At 60.3% G+C, this 20,000-nt stretch overlaps 2 non-coding genes across 2 annotated transcripts; both read right to left on the reverse strand.

Moving 5' to 3' along the window:
- Positions 1-399: 399 nt before the first annotated feature.
- Positions 400-518, reverse strand: LOC131864978 (5S ribosomal RNA). The gene has a single exon (XR_009363704.1). It is a non-coding gene; the product is annotated as a 5S ribosomal RNA (ribosomal RNA).
- Positions 519-6,434: 5,916 nt separating this feature from the next.
- LOC131864979 (5S ribosomal RNA) lies at positions 6,435-6,553 on the reverse strand. The gene has a single exon (XR_009363705.1). It is a non-coding gene; the product is annotated as a 5S ribosomal RNA (ribosomal RNA).
- Positions 6,554-20,000: the final 13,447 nt, after the last annotated feature.

Raw genomic sequence — 20,000 nt, forward strand, 5'->3', positions numbered from 1 at the left:
AAGCTCTCTCTAGCTGCGTGCACCTGCCCCGGCCGCGCACCCGGCCCCGCCCAGCTTCGCTCACCTGTCCCGGGCGTCTGGTGCGGAACCTTAGAGTAAGAAACATCACCGTGCACCTTGGCCAACGTGCGCGACTCGACCGAGCGCGCACTGGCCGAGGTGCACACCGATTTCACCTGGGTGCGCGCGCAGCACCTCGGGCGCACCGGGGTGCGCGCACAACGCCCGGGTTGCACCGTGGCCTGTGTGCTCGGGGCGCCTCGGGTGCGCGCTCGGTGTCGCCCCCGCGCGCGCGGTAGTGCGGGCAGCGCACCCCGGCCCGGCCCGGCCCCGACGAGAACGCAAACGGGCAAAAGGTTTATTCAAATAGCATTGCGACGCCCGGCGAAAAACTAAAAAAGGGTGCAACACCGGGACTTCCCGGGAGGTCACCCATCCCAGTACTACTCCGGCCCAAGCGCGCTTAACTGCGGAGTTCTGATGGGATCCGGTGCACTAACGCTGGTATGATCGCACCCGTTATGAGCTTGTCGCAGTGTGTACTTAGCAAACCGCGACCCACGTGCGAATCCACCCCGGCCACCCACCCCCGTCGAGGTGCACACCCTCCCTCGCGAAGTGCGCCCCGTTCGCCAAGTGTGAGCCCTGCCCGGGTGCGCGCACCTTGCTAGGGCGTCGGGTGTGCACCCGGCCCGGCCTACGTGCGTGCACCTGGACGGGGCGTCGTGTGCGTGCAGTGTCCCGTCTGCAACGCGGTGCCCACACACCACCTCGGGCGCAACGACCTGCGCTCACATGTGGGCCGAGTGCACCTTGGTGCATGTTCGGGGCGCCTCGGGTGCACGCTCGATCTTGCCCCGGTGCACCAAGGCGCTCGGTTTGCCCCGGGTGCGCACTTGGTGCAAGGTGGGCACCCAAAATAGGGATCAAGCACCAAAACACAAGTTTCGGGATGCAAAATGGGACCCAAGGACCACAAATGCGTTCCAAGACCCATGATGGGTCCACGAGAACAAAAATGTGTTCCGAGACTTAATAAACAAATATTGGGTTTTAGGAGAAGAAACATGCTCTGATGCCCAAAACGAGAATCGACCCCGAAAAGGCCACAGGCCAAAAGTGGGATGCGAGACAAAAAAAAATGGGACCCGAGGACCAAAATTGGGTTCCCAGGTCGAAGACAGGGCAACCGGACAAGAAACGACCTCTAAGGCTCGAAATGAGTCCCGACGACTAAAACTTGACAAGAAGCACCCATCAGGCACCCAACTCGACACCCATGGGATGCCGACCCACCCGGGCTTCCACCTAGCACACCTTGGCACCCACCCACCCTCGCACCCAACCTCGCACCCAACTTAGCACCTTTGAACCCACATTGGCACTCACCCTGACCCTGGCACCTTGGAACCCACATTGGCACTCACCTTGACCCTGGCACCCACCTTTGCACTCACCTTGGGACCCACCCTGGCTCCCACCTCGGCACCCACCCAGACACCCACCTTGGTTCCTTGGCACCCACCTTGGATCCTTGGCACCCACCCCGACACCCACCTTGGCACGCAACTTGGCTACTTGCCACCCACCTTGGCTCCTTGACGCCCACCCCGACAACCACCCCGTGACCTACCCTGGCTAGGGTTGGTGCACACCCACCCTGGTGCCCACCTTGGCACCCACCCCATGACCCACCTTGGCACGCACCTTAGTACCCACCCCGTTACCCACCCTAGGACCCACCCCGTGACCCACCTTGGCCAGGGTGGGTGCCTTGGTGCGCACAACTTGCCTGGGCTGCACACCAGGGCGGGCTCAAGATGGCACCCGCGTTCCGTTTTTTTCACTATCTTTCAAAACGGAAATTTTAAAATCTCGTTTTTTTTTTTTTTTTGCCTTTTCTGGAAATTAGTGAAGGCAGCGCATCAAAGGTGCGCAATGCTGGTGCGAACCCGGGAGCGCTCCGATGTGTGCTCCAAGGTGCGGCGTGCACGAAGTCCGAGCCCGGCTTGCCCCGGGTGCGCACCTCGCGTGCACCTTCGCCGGGGTGAGCACCTTGGCTGGGTTGCGCGCCCTGGTGCGCACCAAGGAGCGCTCTGAAGTGTGCTCCAAGGTGCGGCGTGCACGAAGTCGGAGCTCGGTTTGCCCCGGGTGTGCACCTCGGGTGCGCACCTCGCGTGCACCTTCGCTGCGGTGGGCACCTTGGCTGGGTTGCGCGCCTTGGTGGGCACCATGCAGTGCACGAAGTCGGAGCCCGGTTTGCCCCGGGCGCGCACCTCCGCCAGGGTGGGCACCTTGGTGCGCACAACTTGCCTGGGCTGCGCACCAGGAAGGGCTCAAGATGGCACCCGCGTTCCGTTTTTTTTCACTATCTTTCAGAACGGAAATTTTAAAATATCGTTTTTTTTTGCCTTTTCTGGAAATTAGTGAAGGCAGCGCATCAAAGGTGCGCAACGCTGGTGCGAACCTGGGAGCGCTCCGATGTGTGCTCCAAGGTGCGGCGTGCACGAAGTCGGAGCCCGGTTTGCCCCGGGTGCGCCCTGGTGGGCACCATGGTGCGCACCAAGGAGCGCTCCGAAGTGTGCTCCAAGGTGCGGCCTGCACGAAGTCGGAGCCCGGTTTGCCCCGGGCGTGCACCGCGGGTGGGCACCTTGGTGCGCATGCCTTGCCTGGGCTGCGCACCAGGGCGGGCTCAAGATGGCACCCGCGTTCCGTTTTTTTCACTATCTTTCAAAACGGAAATTTTAAAATCTCATTTTTTTTTGCCTTTTCTGGAAATTAGTGAAGGCAGCGCATCAAAGGTGCGCACCTCGCTGCCCACCACGGTGCGCAACGCCGGTGGGCACCCGGGAGTGCTTCGAAGTGTGCTCCAAGGTGCTGCGTGCACGTTGTCGGAGCCCGGTTTGCCCCGGGTGCGCACCTCGCGTGCACCTTCGTCGGGGTGGGCACCTTGGCTGGGTTTGCCCCGGCTGCGCTCCGAAGCGGGGTTATTGGAGCGCCGCCTCTTTTTTTGTCGGAGCGTTTGGTGGGGTTTCTCGCATTGGCTCTTCCCAGGCCCGGTTGCCACCCTGGCGCGCACGAAGTCGGAAGTAGGGTTAATTGCCCGGGTGCGCACCTTTGCCAGGGTGGGCACCTTACCTGGGCTGTGCACCAGGGCGGGCTCAAGATGGCACCCGCGTTCCGTTTTTTTCACTATCTTTCAAAACGGAAATTTTAAAATCTCCTCTTTTTTTTGCCTTTTCTGGAAATTAGTGAAGGCAGCGCATCAAAGGTGCGCACCTCGCTGCCCACCTTGGTGTGCTCTGAGGTGCGCACCCGGGAGCGCTACGAAGTGTGCTCCAAGGTGCGGCGTGCACGTTGTCGGAGCCCGGTTTGCCCCGGGTGCGCACCTCGCCTGCACCTTGGCCGGGGTGGGCACCCTGGCTGGGTTTGCCCAGGGTGCGCTCCGAAGCGGGGTTACTGGAGCGCCCCCTCTTTTTTTGTCAGAGCGTTTGGTGGGGTTTCTCGCATTGGCTCTTCCCAGGCCCGGTTGTTGGGTGCGCTCCCACCCTGGCGCGCGCGAAGTTGGAAGTTGGGTTAATTGCCCGGGCGCGCACCTTCGCCAGGGTGGGCACCTTGGTGCGCACACCTTGGCTGGGCTGCGCACCAGGGCGGGCTCAAGATGGCACCAGCATTCCCTTTTTCTCACTATCTTTCAAAACGGAAATTTTAAAATCTCGTTTTTTTTTGCCTTTTATGGAAATTAGTGAAGGCATCGCATCAAAGGTGCGCACCTCGCTGCCCACCTTGGTGTGCTCCGAGGTGCCCACCACGGTGCGCTCCGAGGTGCCCACCACGGTGCGCAACGCCGGTGCGAACCCGGGAGCGCCCCGATGTGTGCTCCAAGGTGCGGCGTGCACGAAGCCGGACCCCGGTTTGCCCCGGGTGCGCACCTCGCGTGCACCTTGGTGCGCACACCTTGGCTGGGTTGCGCGGCCTGGTGGGCACCATGGTGCGCACCAAGGAGCGCTCCAAAGTGTGCTCCAAGGTGCGGCGTGCACGAAGTCCTAGCCCGGTTTGCCCCGGGTGCGCACCTTCGCCGCGGTGGGCACCATGGCGTGCACGAAGTCGGAGCCCGGTTTGCCCCGGGTGCGCACCTCGCGTGCACCTTCGCCGGGGTGGGCACCTCGGCTGGGTTGCGCGCCCTGGTGCGCACCAAGGAGCGCTCCGAAGTGTGCTCCAAGGTGCGGCGTGCACGAAGTCGGAGCCCGGTTTGCCCCGGGTGCGCACCTTCGCCGCGGTGGGCACCCTGGTGCGCACCATGGCGTGCACGAAGTCGGAGCCCGGTTTGCCCCGGGTGCGCACCTCGCGTGCACCTTCGGCGGGGTTGCGCGCCCTGGTGCGCACCAAGGAGCGCTCCGAAGTGTGCTCCAAGGTGCGGCGTGCACGAAGTCGGAGCCCGGTTTGCCCCGGGTGCGCACCTCGCGTGCACCTTCGGCGGGGTTGCGCGCCCTGGTGGGCACCATGGTGCGCACCAAGGAGCGCTCCGAAGTGTGCTCCAAGGTGCGGCGTGCACGAAGTCGGAGCCCGGTTTGCCCCGGGTGCGCACCTCGCGTGCACCTTCGCCGCGGTGGGCACCATGGCGTGCACGAAGTCGGAGCCCGGTTTGCCCCGGGTGCGCACCTCGCGTGCACCTTCGCCGGGGTGGGCACCTCGGCTGGGTTGCGCGCCCTGGTGCGCACCAAGGAGCGCTCCGAAGTGTGCTCCAAGGTGCGGCGTGCACGAAGTCGGAGCCCGGTTTGCCCCGGGTGCGCACCTCGCGTGCACCTTCGCCGCGGTGGGCACCATGGCGTGCACGAAGTCGGAGCCCGGTTTGCCCCGGGTGCGCACCCCGCGTGCACCTTCGCCGGGGTGGGCACCTCGGCTGGGTTGCGCGCCCTGGTGCGCACCAAGGAGCGCTCCGAAGTGTGCTCCAAGGTGCGGCGTGCACGAAGTCGGAGCCCGGTTTGCCCCGGGTGCGCACCTCGCGTGCACCTTCGCCGCGGTGGGCACCTTGGCTGGGTTGGGCACCATTGAGCGCTCCGAAGTGTGCTCCAAGGTGCGCACCATGGCCCTCCAAGGTGCGCAGCATGGCGTGCACGAAGTCGGAGCCCGGTTTGCCCCGGGTGCGCACCTCGCGTGCACCTTCGCCAGGGTGGGCACCTCGGTGCGCACACCTTCTCAATGTTTTCTTGCCTTTTCTGGAAATTGGTGAAGGCAGCGCATCAAAGGTGCGCACCTCGGTGTGCTCCGAGGTGCGAACCCGAGAGCGCTCCGAGGTGCCCACGAAGTCGAAAGTCGGGTTAATTGCATTGTTTTCCCCGGGTGCGCTCCGAGGTGCGCAACATCGGTGCGCACCAAGGAGGGCTCCGAAGTGTGCTCCAAGGTGCGCACGATTCGGAGCTCGGTTTGCCCGGGGTGCGCACACCTTGGCTGGGTTGCGCACCCTTTGTGCGCTCCAAGGTGCGCACGAAGTCGGAGCTCGGTTTGCCCCGGGTGCGCACCTTCGCCAGGGTGCGCACCTTGATGCGCACGCCTTGGCTGGGCTGCGCACCTTGGTGGGCGCCATGGTGCGCACCTTTCGTGCGCTCCAAGGTGCGCACGAAGTCGGAGCTCGGTTTGCCCCGGGTGCGCACCTTGGTGGGCGCCATGGTGCACTCCGAGGTGCCCAAGATTGGTGCGCACCAAGGAGCGCTCCGAAGTGCGCTCCAAGGTGCGCAGGTGCGCGCGAAGTCGAAAGTTGGGTTAATTGTCCGGTTTGCCTCGGGTGCGCACCTTGCGTGCACCTTCGCCAGGGTGGGCGCCTTGGTGCGCACACCTTGGCTGGGCTGCGCACCCGGGCGCGCACACCTTGGCACCCGCGTTTCCTTCATTTTAAATTTTTTTTTTTTACAATCTCTCAAGTGGGAAATTCTATAATCTCAACTTTTTTTGCCTTTTCAGGAAACTTTTGAATGGAGCGCATCATTGGTGCGCTCCGAAGTGTGCTCCAAGGTGCGCACCTCTGGTGTGCTCCAAAGCTCTCTCCAGCTGCGTGCACCTGCCCCGGCCGCGCACCCGGCCCCGCCCAGCTTCGCTCACCTGTCCCGGGCGTCTGGTGCGGAACCTTAGAGTAAGAAACATCACCGTGCACCTTGGCCAACGTGCGCGACTCGACCGAGCGCGCACTGGCCGAGGTGCACACCGATTTCACCTGGGTGCGCGCGCAGCACCTCGGGCGCACCGGGGTGCGCGCACAACGCCCGGGTTGCACCGTGGCCTGTGTGCTCGGGGCGCCTCGGGTGCGCGCTCGGTGTCGCCCCCGCGCGCGCGGTAGTGCGGGCAGCGCACCCCGGCCCGGCCCGGCCCCGACGAGAACGCAAACGGGCAAAAGGTTTATTCAAATAGCATTGCGACGCCCGGCGAAAAACTAAGAAAGGGTGCAACACCGGGACTTCCCGGGAGGTCACCCATCCCAGTACTACTCCGGCCCAAGCGCGCTTAACTGCGGAGTTCTGATGGGATCCGGTGCACTAACGCTGGTATGATCGCACCCGTTATGAGCTTGTCGCAGTGTGTACTTAGCAAACCGCGACCCACGTGCGAATCCACCCCGGCCACCCACCCCCGTCGAGGTGCACACCCTCCCTCGCGAAGTGCGCCCCGTTCGCCAAGTGTGAGCCCTGCCCGGGTGCGCGCACCTTGCTAGGGCGTCGGGTGTGCACCCGGCCCGGCCTACGTGCGTGCACCTGGACGGGGCGTCGTGTGCGTGCAGTGTCCCGTCTGCAACGCGGTGCCCACACACCACCTCGGGCGCAACGACCTGCGCTCACATGTGGGCCGAGTGCACCTTGGTGCATGTTCGGGGCGCCTCGGGTGCACGCTCGATCTTGCCCCGGTGCACCAAGGCGCTCGGTTTGCCCCGGGTGCGCACTTGGTGCAAGGTGGGCACCCAAAATAGGGATCAAGCACCAAAACACAAGTTTCGGGATGCAAAATGGGACCCAAGGACCACAAATGCGTTCCAAGACCCATGATGGGTCCACGAGAACAAAAATGTGTTCCGAGACTTAATAAACAAATATTGGGTTTTAGGAGAAGAAACATGCTCTGATGCCCAAAACGAGAATCGACCCCGAAAAGGCCACAGGCCAAAAGTGGGATGCGAGACAAAAAAAAATGGGACCCGAGGACCAAAATTGGGTTCCCAGGTCGAAGACAGGGCAACCGGACAAGAAACGACCTCTAAGGCTCGAAATGAGTCCCGACGACTAAAACTTGACAAGAAGCACCCATCAGGCACCCAACTCGACACCCATGGGATGCCGACCCACCCGGGCTTCCACCTAGCACACCTTGGCACCCACCCACCCTCGCACCCAACCTCGCACCCAACTTAGCACCTTTGAACCCACATTGGCACTCACCCTGACCCTGGCACCTTGGAACCCACATTGGCACTCACCTTGACCCTGGCACCCACCTTTGCACTCACCTTGGGACCCACCCTGGCTCCCACCTCGGCACCCACCCAGACACCCACCTTGGTTCCTTGGCACCCACCTTGGATCCTTGGCACCCACCCCGACACCCACCTTGGCACGCAACTTGGCTACTTGCCACCCACCTTGGCTCCTTGACGCCCACCCCGACAACCACCCCGTGACCTACCCTGGCTAGGGTTGGTGCACACCCACCCTGGTGCCCACCTTGGCACCCACCCCATGACCCACCTTGGCACGCACCTTAGTACCCACCCTGTTACCCACCCTAGGACCCACCCCGTGACCCACCTTGGCCAGGGTGGGTGCACCCACCCTGGTGCCCACCTTGGCACCCACCCATCCTAGCACCCAGCCTGTGACCGGGCTTGGAACCCAACCTTGCACCCGTCTTGGCCAGTGTGGGTGCGCACCCATCCTGGCACCCACGTTGTGACACACCCTTTAACCCACGCACCCTAGCAGCCACGTTGGCACCCACCTTGGAACACAACCTAGCAACTTGGCACCCACCCCGTGACCCACCTTGGCATCCACCATAGCAGTCGCCCACTTGGCACCCACCTTGGAACCCAAGTTGGCACCCACCTCGGCACCCACCTTGACACTTGTGGACCCACCTTGCCACTCACCCTAGCATCGACCCATCCTAGCACCCACCCTGGCACCTTTGCACCCTAGCACTCACCCATCCTAGCACCTAACCTGTGACCCACCTTGACACTCACCCTCGCACCCACCTTGGAACCCAACCTAGCACCCACCCACCCTGACACCAACCCTAGCACCTACCCACCCTTGCACCCACCCTGTGACCCATCTTGGCACCCACCCATCCTACCACTCAACCTATCACCCACCTTCTCACCCACCTTGGCATCCACCTTAGCACCCACCCACACTGGCACCTTGGCACCCACCTCGGGCAAGGTGGGTGCACACCCACCCTGACACCCAATTTAGAACCAACCGAGCATGTTACCCACCTTGGCACCCACATTGCAGCCCACCCTAGTACCCACCCTATGACCCACATTGGCATCCACACCCTAGCACCCAGGCACCTCGACACCCGCCTTGACACGCACCCTAGCACTAAACCTGTGACCCACCTTGGAACTCACCCTAGAACCCACCCACCCTGTGAACCACCTTGGCATCCACCTTAGCACCCACCCACCTTGGCACCCACTCTAGCACTCACCCATCCTAACACCCAACTTGTTACCCACCTTGGCACCCGCCCTCGCGTCCACCTTGAAACCCACCCTAGCACCCACCCACGCAGGAGCCCACCTTGGCACCCAACCTAACACCCACGCATCCTGGCACCCAACTTGTGACCCACCTTGGAACCCACCCTAGTACCCACCTTTGAACCCACTATATCACCAACCCACCTTGGCACCCACCCTATGACCCTCTTTGGAATCCACCCTAGCACGCACCCACCCTGGCACCCACCATGGAGCGCACCCTAGCACCCACCCACCTCGGCACGCACCTCAACACCCACCTTGGTGTGCGCACTGCGCCAACCTCTCAAAGACCCTATGTGGTGCGCTCCAAAGTGTACACCTTTGGTGCGCTCCAAGGTGCGCACCTTTGGTGCACACCGAGGTGCACACCAAAGTGTGCACCGAGGTGAGCACCAAAGTGCACTCCAAGGTGCACACCAAGGCGTGCACCTTTGGTGCGGTCAATGCAAACGAATTCGGAAGTTGGGGTCGATGTCCTAATCGCTGCTGCAGACTACACGTATGAGAATCGGACAAATAGCTTTATATAGGGGAGGTGTTGCGTTTGATGGGTCGACTCCCCTGGTTGTGTGCACTGCACCAACTTCAAAGACCCTGTCTTGTTTAAGAAGTCAAAAGTTGGGGTGGATGTCCTAATCATTGCTGCAGTCTACGCATGTATGAGAATCAGACAAATAGCTTATATAGGGGAGGTGTTGCATTCGGTGGGTTGACTCCCCTGGTTGTGCGCACTGCGCCAACCTCAAAGACCCCGCATAGCAGAAGAAGTCGGAAGTCGGATTTTGGTGAGCACCAAGGCGTGCACCTTTGGTGCGGTCAACGCAGACGAATTCAGAAGTTGGGGTGGATGTCCTAATCGTTGTTGCAGGCTACACATGTATGAGAATCAGACAAATAGCTTATATAGGGGAGGTGTTGGGTTTGATGGGTCAACTCCCTTGGTTGTGCGCATTACGCCAACCTCAAAGACCTTGTTTTCGTTAAGAAGTCAAAAGTTGGGGTCAATGTCCTAATGGCTCCTGTAGGCTACACATGTATGAGAATCGGACAAATAGCTTATATAGGGGAGGTGTTGGGTTTGATGGGTCGACTCCCCTGGTTGTGCGCATTACGTCAACCTCAAAGACCTTGTTTTCGTTAAGAAGTCAAAAGTTGGGGTCGATGTCCTAATTGCTCCTGTAGACTACACATGTATGAGAATCAGACAAATAGCTTATATAGGGGAGGTGTTGGGTTTGATGGGTTGACTCCCCTAGTTGTTCGCATTACACCAACCTCAAAGACCTTGTTTTCGTTTAGAAGCCGAAAGTTGGGGTCGATGTCCTAATTGCTCCTGCAGGCTACGCATGTATGAGAATCAGACAAATAGCTTATATAGGGGAGGTGTTGGGTTTGATGGGTCGACTCCCCTGGTTGTGCGCATTGCGCCAACCTCAAAGACCCTGCATTGCGGATGAAGTCGAAAGTCAGAGTTTGGTGTGCTACAAGGTGTGGTCGAAGGTGCTCACCTAGGTGTGCACCTTTGGAGCGCAGGAAAAGTGCCCTCCAAAAGTGCGCACCTTTGGAGTGCACAAAAGTGCCCTCCAAAAGTGCGCACCTTTGGAGCGCACAAAAGTGCCCTCCAAAAAGTGCCCTCCAAAAGTGCGCACCTTTGGAGCGCACAAAAGTGCCCTCCAAAAAGTGCCCTCCAAAAGTGCGCACCTTTGGAGTGCAGAAAAGTGCCCTCCAAAAAGTGCCCTCCAAAAGTGTGCACCTTTGGAGTGCACAAAAGTGCCCTCCAAAAGTGCGCACCTTTGGAGCGCAGAAAAGTGCCCTCCAAAAAGTGCCCTCCAAAAGTGCGCACCTTTGGAGCGCAGAAAAGTGCCCTCCAAAAAGTGCCCTCCAAAAGTGCGCACCTTTGGAGCGCAGAAAAGTGCCCTCCAAAAAGTGCCCTCCAAAAGTGCGCACCTTTGGAGCGCAGAAAAGTGCCCTCCAAAAAGTGCCCTCCAAAAGTGCGCACCTTTGGAGCGCACAAAAGTGCCCTCCAAAAAGTGCCCTCCAAAAGTGCGCACCTTTGGAGCGCACAAAAGTGCCCTCCAAAAGTGCGCACCTTTGGAGCGCACAAAAGTGCCCTCCAAAAGTGCGCACTTTTGGTGCGCACCAAGGCGCTGGTTCGGTCGTTGCAGGCGAGTTCGGAAGTTGGGGTCGATGTCCTGAGCGGAGGTGCAAACTACACAGGTGTCGGAATCGGACAAATAGCTTATATAGGGGAGGTGTATGCTTCGATGGGTCGACTCCCCAGGTTGAGCGCACCGCGCCAACCTCAAAGACCCTACGGTATGGATGAAGTCGGAAGTTGGGTCCGATGACCGATTCGATTAGTAGGTATGCTCATGAGGTCGGAATTTGGGTCCGATGACCTGCCATGTGCAGGAAGGCGAATGTTGGCACTGTGCGTTGCAAGGTGCACACCAAGGTGCTGGTGCGGTCTTTTTAGTCGAGTTCGGAAGTTGGGGTCGATGTCCTGATCGGAGGTGCAAGCTACACAGGTGTGGGAATCGGACAAATAGCTTATATAGGGGAGGTGTATGCTTCGTTGGGTCGACTCCCCGGGTTGAGCGCACCGCGCCAACCTCAAAGACCCTACGGTATGGATGAAGTCGGAAGTTGGGTCCGATGACCGATTCGATATGTAGGCATACTCGCGAGGTCGGAATTTGGGTCCGATGACCTGCCATGTGCAGGAAGGCGAATGTTGGCACTGTGCGTTGCAAGGTGCGCACCAAGGCGCTGGTTCGGTCGTTGCAGGCGAGTTCGGAAGTTGGGGTCGATGTCCTGATCGGAGGTGCAAACTACACAGGTGTGGGAATCGGACAAATAGCTTATATAGGGGAGGTGTATGCTTCGTTGGGTCGACTCCCCGGGTTGAGCGCACCGCGCCAACCTCAAAGACCCTACGGTATGGATGAAGTCGGAAGTTGTGTCCGATGACCGATTCGATATGTAGGCATACTCGCGAGGTCGGAATTTGGGTCCGATGACCTGCCATGTGCAGGAAGGCGAATGTTGGGACTGTGCGTCGCAAGGTGCGCACCAAGGCGCTGGTGCCGTCGTTGCAGTCGAGTTCGGAAGTTGGGGTCGATGTCCTGGTCAGAGGTGCAAACTACACAGGTGTGGGAATCGGACAAATAGCTTATATAGGGGAGGTGTATGCTTCGATGGGTCGACTCCCCGGGTTGAGCGCACCGCGCCAACCTCAAAGACCCTACAGTATGGATGAAGTCGGAAGTTGGGTCCGATGACCGATTCGATACGTAGGCATATTGGCGAGGTCTGAATTTGTGTCCGATGACCTGCCATGCGCAGGAAGGCGGAATTTGGGTCCGATGACCGAGTTGATGGCGTGCCATGCGCAGAAAGGCGGAATTTGGGTCCGATGACCGAGTTGATGTTGATGGCCCGCCATGCACAGGAAGGCGGAATTTGGGTCCGATGACCGATTTGAAGGCGTGCCATGCGCAGAAAGGCGGAGTTTGGGTCCGATGACCGAGTTGATATTGATGGCCCGCCATGCGCAGGAAGGCGGAATTTGGGTCCGATGACCTGACATACGCATGGAGTCCGACTCGGGGGCCGATGTTCGATTCGATGACTTGCATTGTGGGTAAAGTCGGAAGTTGTGGTCTTTGACCCGATTCGATGACCAGACTTCGGCTGCTTGAGAATCGGACAAATAACTTATATAGGGGAGGTAGTGTTCTCGAGCATCCTCCCCCCGTGCCCGTTTATGTCGATTGATGCTGGTGCTCGACTGGTTGGAGCGCTCGGATGCAAAAATCTTGCACCAGGATTTATCGATTGTGATGGACACGGCAAGTCTCCTGATTGCTATGCAGGAGCTCATCGTGAATCTCTATGCGGCCTTGGTATGGACTCGACCTGCGGAATGGTTCGGCAATGGTAGTCGCTCCAACACGTCCTTGCAATGGCCACAGAGGTGATTCGACTAGAGCTCCAGTCTAGCTTTTGGGTTGCTTGGCGGACTGGTATAGCCGCGATCGAGTTCCGGCCATGAACGTTTTAGATAGCTCTTGGGCTTTCTGGGACGGAAGTCGGAAGTTTGGGCTGTTGTCCGATTTGATGACCATTCTTCGGATGTGTGAGAATCGGACAAATAACTTATATAGGGGACTGTGTTGTCTCACGCAGCCCCCTCCGTGCCCCTCTATCTCGACCGATGTTGGTGCTTGAAAGGGTTGGGATCGCTCGGATTTATAAACGTGCACCACCATTTGTCGAGTGTGAGGGACGCGGCAGGTCTCCTAAATGCTATACGGGCGCTCTCTGAGAATCTCTATCCGGCCTCGACACAGACTAGTCTTGCTGAATGGTTTGGCACTGGTAGTCGATCCAACACGTCGTTGTTGTGGCCGCCTAGGCGATTCGATTCGAGCCCCCGTCTAGCTTTTGGGTTGCTTGGCGGATTTTGCCCTATCCGCAAGTGAGCTCGGTCCCTAAACGTTCGAGAAACCCGATTGCTATGCGCCGACTCTCTTTCTTGCGAGCCTCCATCTAGCTTTTGGGTCTCTACGGAACGGAAGTCGGAATCTGGGACCGTTGTTTGATTCGACGAGGCAGACTACGGTTGTGCGAGAATCGGACAAATAACTTATATAGGGGAGGTGTTGACTGGAGCATTCTCCCCCGTGCCCCTCTAACTCGACCAATGCTGGCGCTCGAACGGTGGTAGCGCTCGGATTTTCGTTGACCGCCAGCATTGGTCGATTTAGAGGGGCATGCGAGATTCCCGAATGCTATGCGAGGGCTCTAACGGAAATGTCTATTGGTTTCGGTATGGATGCAATTGCGAGTGGTTCGGCAAAGGTAGTCGTTCCGATGCGTCCATGTCGTGGCCAAATCGATAATTCGATTTGAGCCCTCGTATAGCATTTGGGTCTCTCGATGTGATTCCGCATTCCAGTCCCTTTGGGCACTGCTTGAGCCGCATCCCAGGGGGTTCCCTTCCCAATAATCTGCCTCGCAACCCGATTGCTATGCGGTGAGGCTCCTCGGCCGCCTCGGAACTATCTGTGTATCAGACGCATCGCGGGATAAGGGGTTGGCAACGGTAGTCGCCCCAAGCGCGTCCGATGCTTGGACCATTCCGAGGCGGCCCTGAAGCCTCTTCCGTCTAGCCGTTGGGTCCTTCTCGCCGCATCCCTTGCCTCGCACCCCGATTGCTATGCGGTGAGGCTCCTCGGCCGCCTTGGAACTATCTGTGTATCAGACGCATCGCGGGATAAGGGGTTGTCACTGGTAGTCGCCCCAAGCGCGTCCGATGCTTGGACCATTCCGAGGCGGCCCTGAAGCCTCTTCCGTCTAGCCGTTGGGTCCTTCTCGCCGCATCCCTCGACTCGCACCCCGATTGCTATGCGGTGAGGCTCCTCGGCCGCCTTGGAACTATCTGTGTATCGGACGCGTCGCGGGATAAGGGGTTGTCACTGGTAGTCGCCCCAAGCGCGTCCGATGCTTGGACCATTCCGAGGCGGCCCTGAAGCTTCTTCCGTCTAGCCGTTGGGTCCTTCTCGCCGCATCCCTCGCCTCGCACCCCGATTGCTATGCGGTGAGGCTCCTCGGCCGCCTTGGAACTATCTGTGTATCGGACGCGTCGCGGGATAAGGGGTTGTCACTGGTAGTCGCCCCAAGCGCGTGCGATGCATGGACCATTCCCAGGCGGCCCTGAAGCCTCTTCCGTCTAGCCGTTGGGTCCTTCTCGCCGCATCCCTCGCCTCGCACCCCGATTGCTATGCGGTGAGGCTCCTCGGCCGCCTTGGAACTATCTGTGTATCGGACGCGTCGCGGGATAAGGGGTTGTCACTGGTAGTCGCCCCAAGCGCGTGCGATGCATGGACCATTCCGAGGCGGCCCTGAAGCCTCTTCCGTCTAGCCGTTGGGTCCTTCTCGCCGCATCCCTCGCCTCGCACCCCGATTGCTATGCGGTGAGGCTCCTCGGCCGCCTTGGAACTATCTGTGTATCGGACGCGTCGCGGGATAAGGGGTTGTCACTGGTAGTCGCCCCAAGCGCGTCCGATGCTTGGACCATTCCGAGGCGGCCCTGAAGCCTCTTCCGTCTAGCCGTTGGGTCCTTCTCGCCGCATCCCTCGCCTCGCACCCCGATTGCTATGCGGTGAGGCTCCTCGGCCGCCTTGGAACTATCTGTGTATCGGACGCGTCGCGGGATAAGGGGTTGTCACTGGTAGTCGCCCCAAGCGCGTCCGATGCTTGGACCATTCCGAGGCGGCCCTGAAGCCTCTTCCGTCTAGCCGTTGGGTCCTTCTCGCCGCATCCCTCGCCTCGCACCCCGATTGCTATGCGGTGAGGCTCCTCGGCCGCCTTGGAACTATCTGTGTATCGGACGCATCGCGGGATAAGGGGTTGTCACTGGTAGTCGCCCCAAGCGCGTCCGATGCTTGGACCATTCCGAGGCGGCCCTGAAGCCTCTTCCGTCTAGCCGTTGGGTCCTTCTCGCCGCATCCCTCGCCTCGCACCCCGATTGCTATGCGGTGAGGCTCCTCGGCCGCCTTGGAACTATCTGTGTATCGGACGCGTCGCGGGATAAGGGGTTGTCACTGGTAGTCGCCCCAAGCGCGTCCGATGCTTGGACCATTCCGAGGCGGCCCTGAAGCCTCTTCCGTCTAGCCGTTGGGTCCTTCTCGCCGCATCCCTCGCCTCGCACCCCGATTGCTATGCGGTGAGGCTCCTCGGCCGCCTTGGAACTATCTGTGTATCGGACGCGTCGCGGGATAAGGGGTTGTCACTGGTAGTCGCCCCAAGCGCGTCCGATGCTTGGACCATTCCGAGGCGGACCTGAAGCCTCTTCCGTCTAGCCGTTGGGTCCTTCTCGCCGCATCCCTCGCCTCGCACCCCGATTGCTATGCGGTGAGGCTCCTCGGCCGCCTTGGAACTATCTGTGTATCGGACGCGTCGCGGGATAAGGGGTTGTCACTGGTAGTCGCCCCAAGCGCGTCCGATGCTTGGACCATTCCGAGGCGGCCCTGAAGCCTCTTCCGTCTAGCCGTTGGGTCCTTCTCGCCGCATCCCTCGCCTCGCACCCCGATTGCTATGCGGTGAGGCTCCTCGGCCGCCTTGGAACTATCTGTGTATCGGACGCGTCGCGGGATAAGGGGTTGTCACTGGTAGTCGCCCCAAGCGCGTCCGATGCTTGGACCATTCCGAGGCGGCCCTGAAGCCTCTTCCGTCTAGCCGTTGGGTCCTTCTCGCCGCATCCCTCGCCTCGCACCCCGATTGCTATGCGGTGAGGCTCCTCGGCCGCCTTGGAACTATCTGTGTATCGGACGCGTCGCGGGATAAGGGGTTGTCACTGGTAGTCGCCCCAAGCGCGTCCGATGCTTGGACCATTCCGAGGCGGCCCTGAAGCCTCTTCCGTCTAGCCGTTGGGTCCTTCTCGCCGCATCCCTCGCCTCGCACCCCGATTGCTATGCGGTGAGGCTCCTCGGCCGCCTTGGAACTATCTGTGTATCGGACGCGTCGCGGGATAAGGGGTTGTCACTGGTAGTCGCCCCAAGCGCGTCCGATGCTTGGACCATTCCGAGGCGGCCCTGAAGCCTCTTCCGTCTAGCCGTTGGGTCCTTCTTGCCGCATCCCTCGCCTCGCACCCCGATTGCTATGCGGTGAGGCTCCTCGGCCGCCTTGGAACTATCTGTGTATCGGACGCGTCGCGGGATAAGGGGTTGTCACTGGTAGTCGCCCCAAGCGCGTCCGATGCTTGGACCATTCCGAGGCGGCCCTGAAGCCTCTTCCGTCTAGCCGTTGGGTCCTTCTCGCCGCATCCCTCGCCTCGCACCCCGATTGCTATGCGGTGAGGCTCCTCGGCCGCCTTGGAACTATCTGTGTATCGGACGCGTCGCGGGATAAGGGGTTGTCACTGGTAGTCGCCCCAAGCGCGTCCGATGCTTGGACCATTCCGAGGCGGCCCTGAAGCCTCTTCCGTCTAGCCGTTGGGTCCTTCTCGCCGCATCCCTCGCCTCGCACCCCGATTGCTATGCGGTGAGGCTCCTCGGCCGCCTTGGAACTATCTGTGTATCGGACGCGTCGCGGGATAAGGGGTTGTCACTGGTAGTCGCCCCAAGCGCGTCCGATGCTTGGACCATTCCGAGGCGGACCTGAAGCCTCTTCCCTCTAGCCGTTGGGGCTTTCTCGCCGCATCCCTCGCCTCGCACCCCGATTGCTATTCGGTGAGGCTCCTCGGCCGCCTTGGAACTATCTGTGTATCGGACGCATCGCGGGATAAGGGGTTGGCAGTGGTAGTCGCCCCAAGCGCGTCCGATGCTTGGACCATTCCGAGGCGGCCCTGCAGCCTCTTCCGTCTAGCCGTTGGGGCCATCTCGCTGCATCCCCCACCTCGCACCACGATTGCTATGCGGTGAGGCTCCTTGGCCGCCTCGGAACTATCTGTGTATCGGACGCATCGCGGGATAAGGGGTTGTCACTGGTAGTCGCCCCAAGCGCGTCCGATGCTTGGACTATTCCGAGGCGGCCCTGCAGCCTCTTCCGTCTAGCCGTTGGGGCCATCTCGCCGCATCCCCCAGCTCCTCGGCCGCCTCGGAACTATCTGTGTATCGGACGCATCGCGGGATAAGGGGTTGGCAGTGGTAGTCGCCCCAAGCGCGTTCGATGCTTGGACTATTCCGAGGCGGCCCCGCAGCCTCTTCCGTCTACCCTTTGGGGCCATCTCGCCGCATCCCTCGCCTCGCACCCCGATTGCTATGCGGTGAGGCTCCTCGGCCGCCTGGGAACTATCTTCGTATCGGATGCATCGCGGGATAAGGGGTTGTCACTGGTAGTCGCCCCAAGCGCGTCCGATGCTTGGACTATTCCGAGGCGGCCCTGTGGCCTCTTCCGTCTAGCCGTTGGGGCCATCTCGCCGCATCCCTCACCTCGCACCCCCATTGCTATGCGGTGAGGCTCCTCGGCCGCCTTGGAACTGTCTTCGTATCGGAAGCATCGCGGGATAAGGGGTTGTCACTGGTAGTCGCCCCAAGCGCGTCCGATGCTTGGACTATTCCGAGGCGGCCCTGCAGCCTCTTCCGTCTAGCCGTTGGGGCCATCTCGCCGCATCCCCCACCTCGCACCCGGATTGCTATGCGGTGAGGCTCCTCGGCCGCCTTGGAACTATCTTCGTATCGGACGCATCGCGGGATAAGGGGTTGTCACTGGTAGTCGCCCCAAGCGCGTCCGATGCTTGGACTATTCCGACGCGGCCCTGTGGCCTCTTCCGTCTAGCCGTTGGGGCCATCTCGCCGCATCCCCCACCTCGCACCCCGATTGCTATGCGGTGAGGCTCCTCGGCCGCCTTGGAACCATCTTCGTATCGGACGCATCGCGGGATGAGGGGTTGTCACTGGTAGTCGCCCCAAGCGCGTCCGATGCTTGGACCATTCCGAGGCGGCCCTGAAGCCTCTTCCGTCTAGCCGTTGGGGCCTTCCCGCCCCATCCCTCGCCTCGCACCCCCGATTGCTATGCGGTGAGGCTCCTCGGCCGCCTTGGAACCATCTGTGTATCGGACGCATCGCGGGATAAGGGGTTGGCACTGGTAGTCGCCCCAAGCGCGTCCGATGCTTGGAGCATTCCGAGGTGGCCCTGAAGCCTCTTCCGTCTAGCCGTTGGGGCCTTCCCGCCCCATCCCTCGCCTCGCACCCCGATTGATATGCGGTGAGGCTCCTCGGCCGCCTTGGAACTATCTGTGTATCGGACGCATCGCGGGATAAGGGGTTGGCACTGGTAGTCGTCCCAATCGCGTCCGATGCTTGGACCATTCCGAGGCGGCCCTGCAGCCTCTTCCGTTTAGCCGTCGGGGCCTTCCCGCCGCATCCCTCGCCTCGCATCCCGATTCCTATGCGGTGAGTCTTCTCGGCCGCCGCGGAACTATACCTGTTATTGCTACTGCATCCTTCGGCTGGTAACCTCCTCTGCCGCCTTGGAACGTTCTCTTTGTCGGACGCGTCGCGGGATAAGGGGTTGGCACTGGTAGTCGCCCCAAGCGCGCCCGATGCATAGACCGCTCCGAGTTGACCTTGCTTTCAGCCTCTCACATGCATAGACCTCTCTGAGTCGACCCTGCAGCCTCTCACGTTTAGCCTTTGGAATCTCGCCTCACAACATGATTGCTATCCTTGATGCATCCCTTGCCTCGAGCCCTGATTGCTTTCTTGGCTGCATCCCTCCTCTCCTCACAGCCCGGTTGTCATCACTGCTTCATCCGTCGCTTCATGCATTCTGGCTGCTGGGCCCTTCCCACCGCACACCTCGATTGCTATCTCTTCTGCATCACACACCCCGATTGCTATCTCTGCTACATCCCTCGGCTCTCACTTCTGCATCCTTCGCCTCCCACCTCGATTGCTATCAATGCTGCATCCGTAACCTCACACCCCGATTGCTATGCGGGGAGGCTCCTTGGCCGCCTTGGAAATTTCTGTGTGTCGGACGCACCGCGGGATAAGGGGTTGGCACTGGTAGTCGCCCCAAGTGCGCCCGATTCTTAGACCGCTTCGAGGTGACCTCGTAGCCTCTTTCGTCCAGGCTTCCTGCCTTCAACGCCCTTTTTACACCTCGATTGCTATGCGCGGGCTCGTTGGCGTCTATCACCTCTCTGCGAAGAGTGGCACGATGATTGTTGGGGTAAATCGTAGCAGTCCGATCTCTGGCCTTGGGCCATTGTGAGGGCTGATCGATTTCCTGTGCGCATCTCGTGTTCGCCCAGTAACAGACTCGACGACTTGTAATCGGTCTTGTTCCCGATTGTTCCTGGAGGTAGTCTTCGGAACTCTTGGATTTGACCTGTCACTCGAACTGTCCTCTTCCGAGGATGCTTGTGTGTGTGTGCTTGTGCCATTTCCTTGGCGGTATTAACGAGATATTAAAGAGCGGAGTGAGCGCCTCGCCCAGCTATGTTTGGGGCTCTCACTCCCTTACCCGGTGTGCGACCGCTTTGCACGTAGGTTGCGGAGCATCGCGACTCTTTCGATGTTTGGCGGTTGTCTTCCGGTGATGCGTTGGTCCCGAAGTGCACGTTACTAGCATTTCTGCCATTGTTCTCGATCTTTGGCACGTTCCTTCGTTGCAATTGGATATATATCTCCGTTTATACGCGCAGGCTTCTCCCGCCTATTCAGCGCTGTCCCACTCTCAGCACTCTCGTGGTCTCCTTGGCTTCTCTCTCCCGTGAGCGAGCTCTCTTCTC

Source organism: Cryptomeria japonica, unplaced genomic scaffold, assembly GCF_030272615.1.
Source record: "Cryptomeria japonica unplaced genomic scaffold, Sugi_1.0 HiC_scaffold_98, whole genome shotgun sequence".
NCBI lineage: Eukaryota > Viridiplantae > Streptophyta > Pinopsida > Cupressales > Cupressaceae > Cryptomeria > Cryptomeria japonica.